Source organism: Somniosus microcephalus, chromosome 8 (genome assembly GCF_052327205.1).
Source record: "Somniosus microcephalus isolate GS21.2 chromosome 8, FLI_Smic_1.0, whole genome shotgun sequence".
NCBI lineage: Eukaryota > Metazoa > Chordata > Chondrichthyes > Squaliformes > Somniosidae > Somniosus > Somniosus microcephalus.
In genome coordinates this window covers 67,296,565-67,305,307 of record NC_140994.1, presented here as the reverse complement: position 1 = coordinate 67,305,307, position 8,743 = coordinate 67,296,565, and the positions used below count along the sequence as shown (strand labels likewise).

General features: G+C 45.3%; 1 pseudogene; it reads left to right on the top strand.

Annotated features, from left to right (window-relative positions):
• Window positions 1–435: 435 nt before the first annotated feature.
• On the top strand, window positions 436–4,732 carry LOC147113592 (interferon-induced protein with tetratricopeptide repeats 5 pseudogene; annotated as a pseudogene).
• The last annotated feature ends 4,011 nt before the right edge of the window (window positions 4,733–8,743 follow it).

Genomic DNA, 8,743 nt, shown 5'->3' with positions numbered 1-8,743 from the left:
GCTGGGGTTTGGCCCCAGTCACTGTTTGCCCTCCAGTACCTTGCCGAATGGTAATTCTGAGCTGTGAGACTATACTGAATATGCTGCATGATGGTGGGGTTTAGCCCCAGTCACTGTTTGCCCTCCAGTATCTTGCCAAGTGGTAAATCTGAGCTGTGAGACTATATTAAATATGTTGCATGATGGTGGGTTTCGACCCCAGTCACTGTTTGCCCTCCAGTACCTTGCCAAGTGGTAATTCTGAGCTGTGAGCCTATAGTGAAGTTGCTGTATGATGGTGGAGTTCAGCCCCAGTCACTATTTGCCCTCCAGGACCTTGTCAAGTGGTAATTCTGAGCTGTGAGACTATATTGAATATGCTGTATGATGGTGGGGTTCAGTCCCAGTCAAACTGCCCTCCAGTACCTTGACAAGTGGTTCATTCTGTACAGCGGGATGGAGCCACCAGCAGGGTCAGAATCCGCCACGGACACCGGCTGCAACAGACCCGCCAAGGTAAGGAAAATTCCAGCCACAGTGACTGTAAATGGTTGTGAAAAATTTAAATGTTTCCAGTCACCATGGTTTGGATAACAGATAATTGTTTTCTATGTTAATGATAATTTCCTCCATCTCTGGCCACTTGTGTATCTCTCACTTCATTCGCCCCACCATTGGAGGCCGTGCCTTCAGCTGCCTATGCTTTAAGTTCTGGAATTCCCCCCAAAACCTCTCCAACGCTCTACCTCATTTTCCTGCTTTGAGATGCTCCTTAAAACCTACCTCATTGACAAACATTTTGGTCACATGTCCTAATATCTCATTAGGAGGCTTGGTGCCAAATTTTGTTTCATAATGCTCCAAGCGCCTTGGGAAGCATCACTATATTATCTCTCTATGACCCTTTGTAAATTCCTGCTCCCATCACCCAACTTACTGTGCCTCCTAATTTAGTGTCATCAGCAAACTTGGATGTACAACTCTCTATTCCTTCATCCAAGTCACTGATGTGTATGGTGAGCAGCTGAGGCTCCCATCACATCCCACCAATCAGATATCATTCACTTTCTCCATACTTTCTGTCTTGTAACTCCCAACCAATTACCAACCCATGTCACAAGGTTACTACCAGTTCCATGCGCTCTCATTTTTGCTGATAATCTCTTGTGTGGAACCTTACCAATTGCCTTCTGGAAGTCCATATAGACAACATACGTAGACACTCTCCTATTCACCATGCTAGAGACCTCATCAAAAAATTGGGCTAGATTAGTCAGACATGACCTATCCTTCACAAATCCATGCTGACTCTGATCAGCTTATACTTCTCCAAGTTCTCACTCACTAGCTCTGATGATCGATTCCTGTGCACCCCATTTTCAGCTGATTTTCTGGTCTCTGCAGCGGTGATTTGAAAAAGAACTAATTCCCACAGTTCAGAATTCTCAACCTCAGTGTCTGGATCATTCAGGATATCAGAGAATCATATAGCACAGAAGGAGGCCACTTGGCCCATTGTGCCTGTGCCGGCTCTTTGAAAGAGCTATGCAAATGACAGAAGTTCTCAGATTCATTGTGAAAGTTTAATATGAACAAGTTACTTTACACAAGTGATGTTGACTGCAATTCACTTATAACTTCAGTATTGAGAGTCACCAGCACAGTCCACTACAGGAATATAAATTAAATGCCATAGATTAATAATGTACCATTGCTAAACATCTCTGCTGTGCCATCTAGTGCTAATCAAAGGGCAGCAATAGAATTAAGTACAAGGATCAATATGCAAAATGAACGAGTTACAGTTGCAGGTAGGATGGATTATGAAAGATTTTGTTCTCTTGCAGCAACGCACAGAAGGATTTGTTGAAAGTGAAGCTTGATTGGCTTCAATGTCACTTCACGTGGGGCCCACAGAAAGAAATCATTGACTTAGACAATATGAAGCAAAAATTACAAGATTCAATACAGGCTGGTGTGAAATATCAGGCCATGTCTTACAATCAACTCGCTTTTGTAAACTGTCTGCAAGGCAACTGTGAAGAGGCAATTCAAAACTTAAAGGAAGCTGAAAAGATTCTGAGGGAGAATCATGAACATGAATTTGAAAGAAGAAGCATCATCACCTATGGAAACTATGCCTGGGTATATTATCACGTGAGACAACTGACAGAGGCCCAGTCCTACCTCGACAAGCTGGAGATGATCTGTAAACGATTTACTAATAGCTCTCGGTATACAGCACTGATACCTGAAGTATACGGGGAGAAGGGTTGGTCATTATTGAGTTCTCCTAGCCAATACTATGAAGAGGCAAAGGAATGTTTTGAGAAGGCGCTGGAGGAAGATCCTGATAACACTGAATGGAATGTTGGTTATGCGACTGCTCTGTTTCGTCTGGAAAGGTTTTCTGGTACCCCAGAGAGCTGTGAACCCAGTCAATCAGTGAAGCAGTTGCGACGTGTGCTGGAGCTTGATCCAGATGACTCTGTAGCCATGGTGCTGTTGGCTCTAAAACTACAAGAGTTCAATCAAAAGGAGGAAGCTCTCAAATTAGTTGAACAAGCAATGCAGAAGTCCCCTGACCTTCCATATGTAACTCGTTATGCAGCAAAGTTTTTGAGAAGAGAAGGAGATGTGAAAAAAGCTGTGGGGCTGTTGAAGAAAGCATTAGAAATTAGCCCAAACTCTACCTTCTTACACCACCAAATAGGTCTGTGTTACAGAAAATAACTATTTCAACTGATCAAATACCCAGGCAGCAAAAACCCTCGCAATCCTGCTTTTCAACAGAAAGCTGAGTTGATCAATAAATGCAAGTACTATTTTGAAAAGGCATTTGAGCACCGCCCATTGACATCTGTTAGACTACAACTGGATTATGTAGGAATCTGTTCATTAAATGAAGAATACCCCAAAGCAGAGGAGATCTACAGCAATCTACTGAAACTGGAAGATATTCGTCCAGAAAATAAGCAGGCAATTTGTTTACAGGCTGGGTTATATGAACTGAATCACAAAGGATCTAAATCAAAGGCCATCACCCATTTTCTGGAAGGAGTGAAAGTCAAATATGACTCAATAGAACAGACAAGGTGTCGTGAAAACTTGGAGATGATAGCAGAAAGACGACTTCGCAGGAATCCAAGAGACAGTGAGGCCTTTGGTGTTCTTGGGTTCATGCACCAGCTGGATGGGGAGAAGTTCAAAGCTATTGAGTGCTTTGAAAAGGCCTTGGAGTTTGATCGTGACAATGAAGAATATCTAAGTGCTCTTTGTGAATTACGCCTTTCTGTCTAGGCAACGCTGACTTTCCCAGCTAAAACTAAGCATTTGAAGGATGCATTAATATTCTCTGATCTATGAGCAGATTTGGTCGGGTACTCGCTTCACTTATTATATTCTGCTGGTACTTTCTTTCAAATGAGAATTTTACTCGTGTGTATAATTTTCAAACTATAATCTTATTGTAATTATTCTAAATCCCTGTGCTTCATTCAAGAATATTAACACCACTGGTGCACTAACCAAATAGGATTTGCTTCTGTATCCTTAGACCGTTTGCTATGTGTGGAAAGAAACAAAATAATGTGGGTTTTGGGGAGTTAGAGATAATTGAGCCAATGGGACAGAGCCATCATAGTTGTTTATGAATTATAGGAAATGTTTTTAACTCCAGATGGGTTCTGGGTGGGTGAGTGGCAAGGGGAGTGGGAAACTCACCCGTTGCTGCAGATATCAGGCCCGAGGGTATTTCACTCCCGAACCTCATTATCGTGCCACCAATCGATTCCTGCACAAAGGAAATTAAAACACTTACCCTTTGACATCCTGATTCTGTTCAGAGCTGCTTCGGCCTGTTGGAAAAGCTGCAGCGGCTTCCACTGCTCAGGCCGGAGTTGACATTGCAGCCGGGGCCCAATGACATCATCAGATGTGTCAATGAGGACCCCGCCCACTTTGGGTGAGCAGCTTAGCCCAGTTTCTGCCAAGTGGGTAGGTTTAAAATCACCCCCAGGAAGTTCTTAGGGAATCAATTAAACTGGGTAGATAGACGGACACTGATGTCCAAATATATATGAACAATGTGTTTTATTATGATCATAATCTGGTTAGGGTCTTTTAACAGCAATGAATGCAAAGCATTATAGCTGGAGGTGCCATAAGCTTCAGTGCACTCTGAGCATATGAATTGTACTCTATTCATGGTAATGACGATGTAATAAAAATATCCAATCCAGCCCATAGGGTGAGTAATAAAACCAGTCTGCCGACCTATCTTTCACTTGCTGCCTCTTCACAAAAAGTCCCCCATCGGGTGAAAGGCTTTCCATCTGCGACAGCTGAGAAAGGGCCAACGACCACTGCAGGTCCTTCAAATAGATCATCAGCTTGATTCTGTTGTTCTGAAGCTTTGCTGACAGACGATTGGACTCCCATCCAGAGCGTTCATTCAGATCTCAGCCTCTGTCACTGGGAGTCTCCCTGCCCTGTAACTTGTCAGCTGCACCAGCTCTTCATCAAACCTTCTGAGTCCCTCGTTGGCCAACACAGAGCAGCTTGGACAATACCCAGGAAAGTCCATTTTCTAGAGACTGTCACCATCTCGGTGAAGGGAAACGCAGTAGAGGGAGGAAGGCTAAAGGATATAAAAATAGGTTAAAATGGGTTAAAAAGAATAAAACACAATGGCTGCAGACACTGATTTTCCAAACAGAGATTTCAATTGTAATTGTAATATCAGGGATTGAATATTAAAATAACCAATAAAATGAAACTGTGGCTAAGATTTAATTTGTGTTGTTGATCTGTGCGAATGCGGTGCAGAACATGATGGGAAAAACCTGCAAGATATTTTCTGGCAGTCGGTAATATTTATGGCCACTTGCCACCAATTGGTAAAAAAAATAATCAATTCCCAAATGGGAAATAGAGACTAATTTGCAATAAAATTGAGCAAATGATCCTTCCTGTGCCAGGTTTTTTGAAAGTTTTGGTCAGATTTTGCTAGTTCTCTAAGTTTGGAAAGTATGGGAAGTGCATGTGGTTGGCTGTTGAAGGAAGACAGGATTGGACATTGGTGTGGTGTCCCACGTAATCAAATACCCTGCTACAGTCGATGCTCTCCACATCAATAATGGACACCTGGGTGAGGCACTGGAGGGCGACCAGTGCCCATGGCACTGTACACCACTAGGGAGTCAACACCTTAAAGAGCGGAGGGAAGGGCAACAAATAGCCTTTCTGGTTACTGGGTGCTTCCAGGCCCCAGGATGTATTTTCTGGCACTGGACAGGCATCGTATCCACCTCTAACCCAGAGGTGACTGCTGGGATGTTCTGGGAAAACTTACACATTCACACATTTGCACAAAAGCGCAGAGCAACAGTTGGAGTGAGAGCCACAATGTGATACGATTGTTGGCTTCCTCAGTAGGTTAGGTATGGTTGACTGGGCAGTGTGATTCCCTTGTGGCAGCATTACCCCTGGAGGAAGGAGTAACATAGTCATTCAGTGGGGTCTAGCATTGCCTGCACCTAGAGAGGGGACTACACACATTCTCAAATTCTGATCCGCCATATTGTACATCCAACGAGCTGAGGATATCCTGCTCTTTCTCTATTACTCTTACTTTGAAGACTGACCTGCTGTTCCTCTCCTGCCACCTTAGTTTGTTGATGTCTGAGGCTTTGCTTTTATCTTTACAATTCAGCAATTGGGTTGCAGAGGCAAAGAGTTGCTGGTGAAGAATTAAACCTTCAACTGATGGAACCCCATTTTCTGGCCATGTCCTTGGCGTGGTCAGCAGGGTAGTGCCAATGTAGTCACAGATTGTAGGTGAATGGTGCTGCTCACCATTGCTGATAGCACCTGTTCTCTACCAAACAAGGGTTCGATACTATGATATGTCAGTTGCCTTATTTTTGCCTTGATAGTTTTGTATTATAATTAAGTTTAAAATGGCAGAGTGGGGATAGGCTGTATGAGAGCAGGGGTAATGTTCTGTTGATCAAGAATTAATTAAGACAGAAGATTACTTGGACCAAAAATGTGCAGGTTGATGCAACCCGGCATAAATGTCAAAGTTAACGGCGGGGAGCAGGGTGCATTATCACCATGGAAACATATAAAATAAAAGGAAAAGCTGGTCCGAGGTTTCAGATAAGAAGGCCAATGTGGCCTGAGTTTTTCCCTCTGTCCATTCGTGTGCGCAATTTGGCTGCCGCTCCAGACCCGAGCTGTTCATTTCTTTTTCCACTTTTTCTCCCCCCTTTTCCTTTTCTCTCTATCCCTCCCTGACTGCTCTCTCCTGTCATCATGCCTCCTTTCATCTCTCCTCTCTCAGATACTCTGCCCTTCCAAATCCCTATTCCAATCCTTCTTTACTCTTCAAACTTCCTACTCTCCTGCCAACGTCCCAGGCTTGACTCCCTCTTAGATAAGCCTACAGCTTCCCTCTGTGCCTCTCTTGGCTTCCTCCGAAGGGACCATTGAGGCACTCATCGCTGCCTCCTTATGAGCAGCAACCCCAACTGTCCCATCCTACTCTCTCTCCGACCTTCCCACCCAGTGCGCCCACTGGGGGCTAATCTTGCCAATCTCCTCCACATCCAACTCACCCCTCCCAGCGCTGACCCTGTGGACACTGGCAGTAGGTCAGCTATCACTGACCCTCTCCTCATATCCCTCCAGAATGTCCATTCACTTGTGAACAAGGCCCTTGCCATCCATGAGCTTATCGTGGATGATTGCATCGACATCATGGCCCTGATGGAAACTTGGCTGAGGGGTGATGACACCTTACCCTTAAATAAAGCCTCCCCGCCTGGCTATACCTTCCACCACTTGCCCCACTCAGACCGCCATGGTGGTGGTGTGACTCTCATCACCAAATCACACCTTGGTCTGGCCCCCTACTCCTCCGGCACTTTCTCCTCCTTTGAGCATCTCACTTTATTCCACCCCTCTCACCTCTCATTTTAAATTATCATTCTCTACCGCCCACCCAAGTACCATAAGAAGTTTATTACCGAGATATCTTCACTGTTTTACTTCCTCAGCCTGTGCACCGAGTGACTTCTCATCCTCAGTGATTTCAACCTCCATCTCAACTCATTGTGCTCTCTCTCCTCTGAGTTCACTAGCCTCCTATCTTCCCTTAATCTTTCCCTCCATGCAACCTTCCCAATCCATATTCATGTTAACCCCCTTGACCTTGCCATCTCTCGTGGCCTCGCTACTCCCATCGTGTCAATCACAGATAAGGCCATCTCTGACCACTTCCTCATATCGCTTTCCACCCACATCCCCTTTCCCCCCCTCCCAACCCTACTTCCCTCTGTGTCTGCCCCTGGAAAAATCTCTCTCCCAACTCTCTTACAACTGCACTTACGAAATCCCAACTGTCCAGTCTTTGGCTCTCCAGTCACCATGACATTTCTGCAGCTACTGATCTGTTCAATCACACCCTCACCAGCACCTTTGATGTCCTAGTCCCTATTAAAATAATTACTCTCTCACCCTGGCCATTCCACCGGTATGGCCCTCATCTTCGCTCTCTTAAGTCCAAAGGACGCAGACTCAAACAGATATGGCGGACAACTGGTTTAGCCATTCACTACCAGATCTGGCTGGAACACATAAAGCAATATCAGGTCCTGCTCTCGTCTGCCAAAATTGCTCACTATTCCAGAATCATTCTGAAATGCAAAGATAAACCCTGGCTTCTATTCTCTACTACTAAACATCTTCTTAAACCCCTCTCCCCTGTCTCCTCCACCCTCACTTCCAACAACAAGTGTGAGGAGCTCATGGTCTTCTTTGTCTCTAAGATTGAGACCATCCGTTCAGCTGCCTCTGCCACTTCCCTTCCTTCCCCTAGCCCACTGGGCCAAACTTACTCCAAGGTTCCCCCCTGCCATAGCCCTGAACTCACATCTTTTTCCAGTTTCTCTCCAATCTCCCCTCATGACCTCTCCATGCTCATCTTGTCCATGAGACCTTCTTCCTGCTCACTTGACCCTATTCCCACCAAACTGCTGACTACCCAACTTCCTTTTCTGGCTCCCATGTTAACTAACATTGTTAACGTTTCTCTCTCCTCAGGTACTGTCCCCCTCTCCCTCAAATCTGCTGTCATCACCCCCTCCTCAAAAAACCAAACCTTGACCCCCTCCGTCCTTGCAAACTACTGCCCCATCTCCAACCTTCCTTTCCTCTCCAAAGTCCTTGAATGTGTTGTCGCCTCCCAAATCCATGCCCATCTTTCCCGCAACTCCATGATTGAATCCCTCCAATCAGGTTTCTGGCCCTGCCACAGTACCGAAACAGATCTCATCAAAATCACAAATGACATCCTTTGTGTCTTTGACAAAGGTAAACTATCCCTCCTCGTCCTTCTCAACCTGTCTGCAGTCTTTGACACGATTGATCACTCCATCCTCCTCCAACGCCTCTCCACTGTTGGCCAGCTGGGTGGGACTGCCCTCGCCTGACTCCATTCTTATCTATCTAATTGTAGCCAGAGAATCACTTGCAATGGATTCTCTTCCCACTCCCGCTCTCGCATTGTTACCTCTGGTGTCCCCCAAGGATCTATCCTTGGCCCCCTCCTATTTCTCATCTACTTGCTGCCCCTTGGCGACATCATCCAAAAACTCAGCATCAGTTTCCACATGTACGCTGACGACACACAGCTCTACCTTACCACCACTTCTCTTGATCCCTCCACGGTCTCTAAATTGTCAGACTGCTTATCCGACAT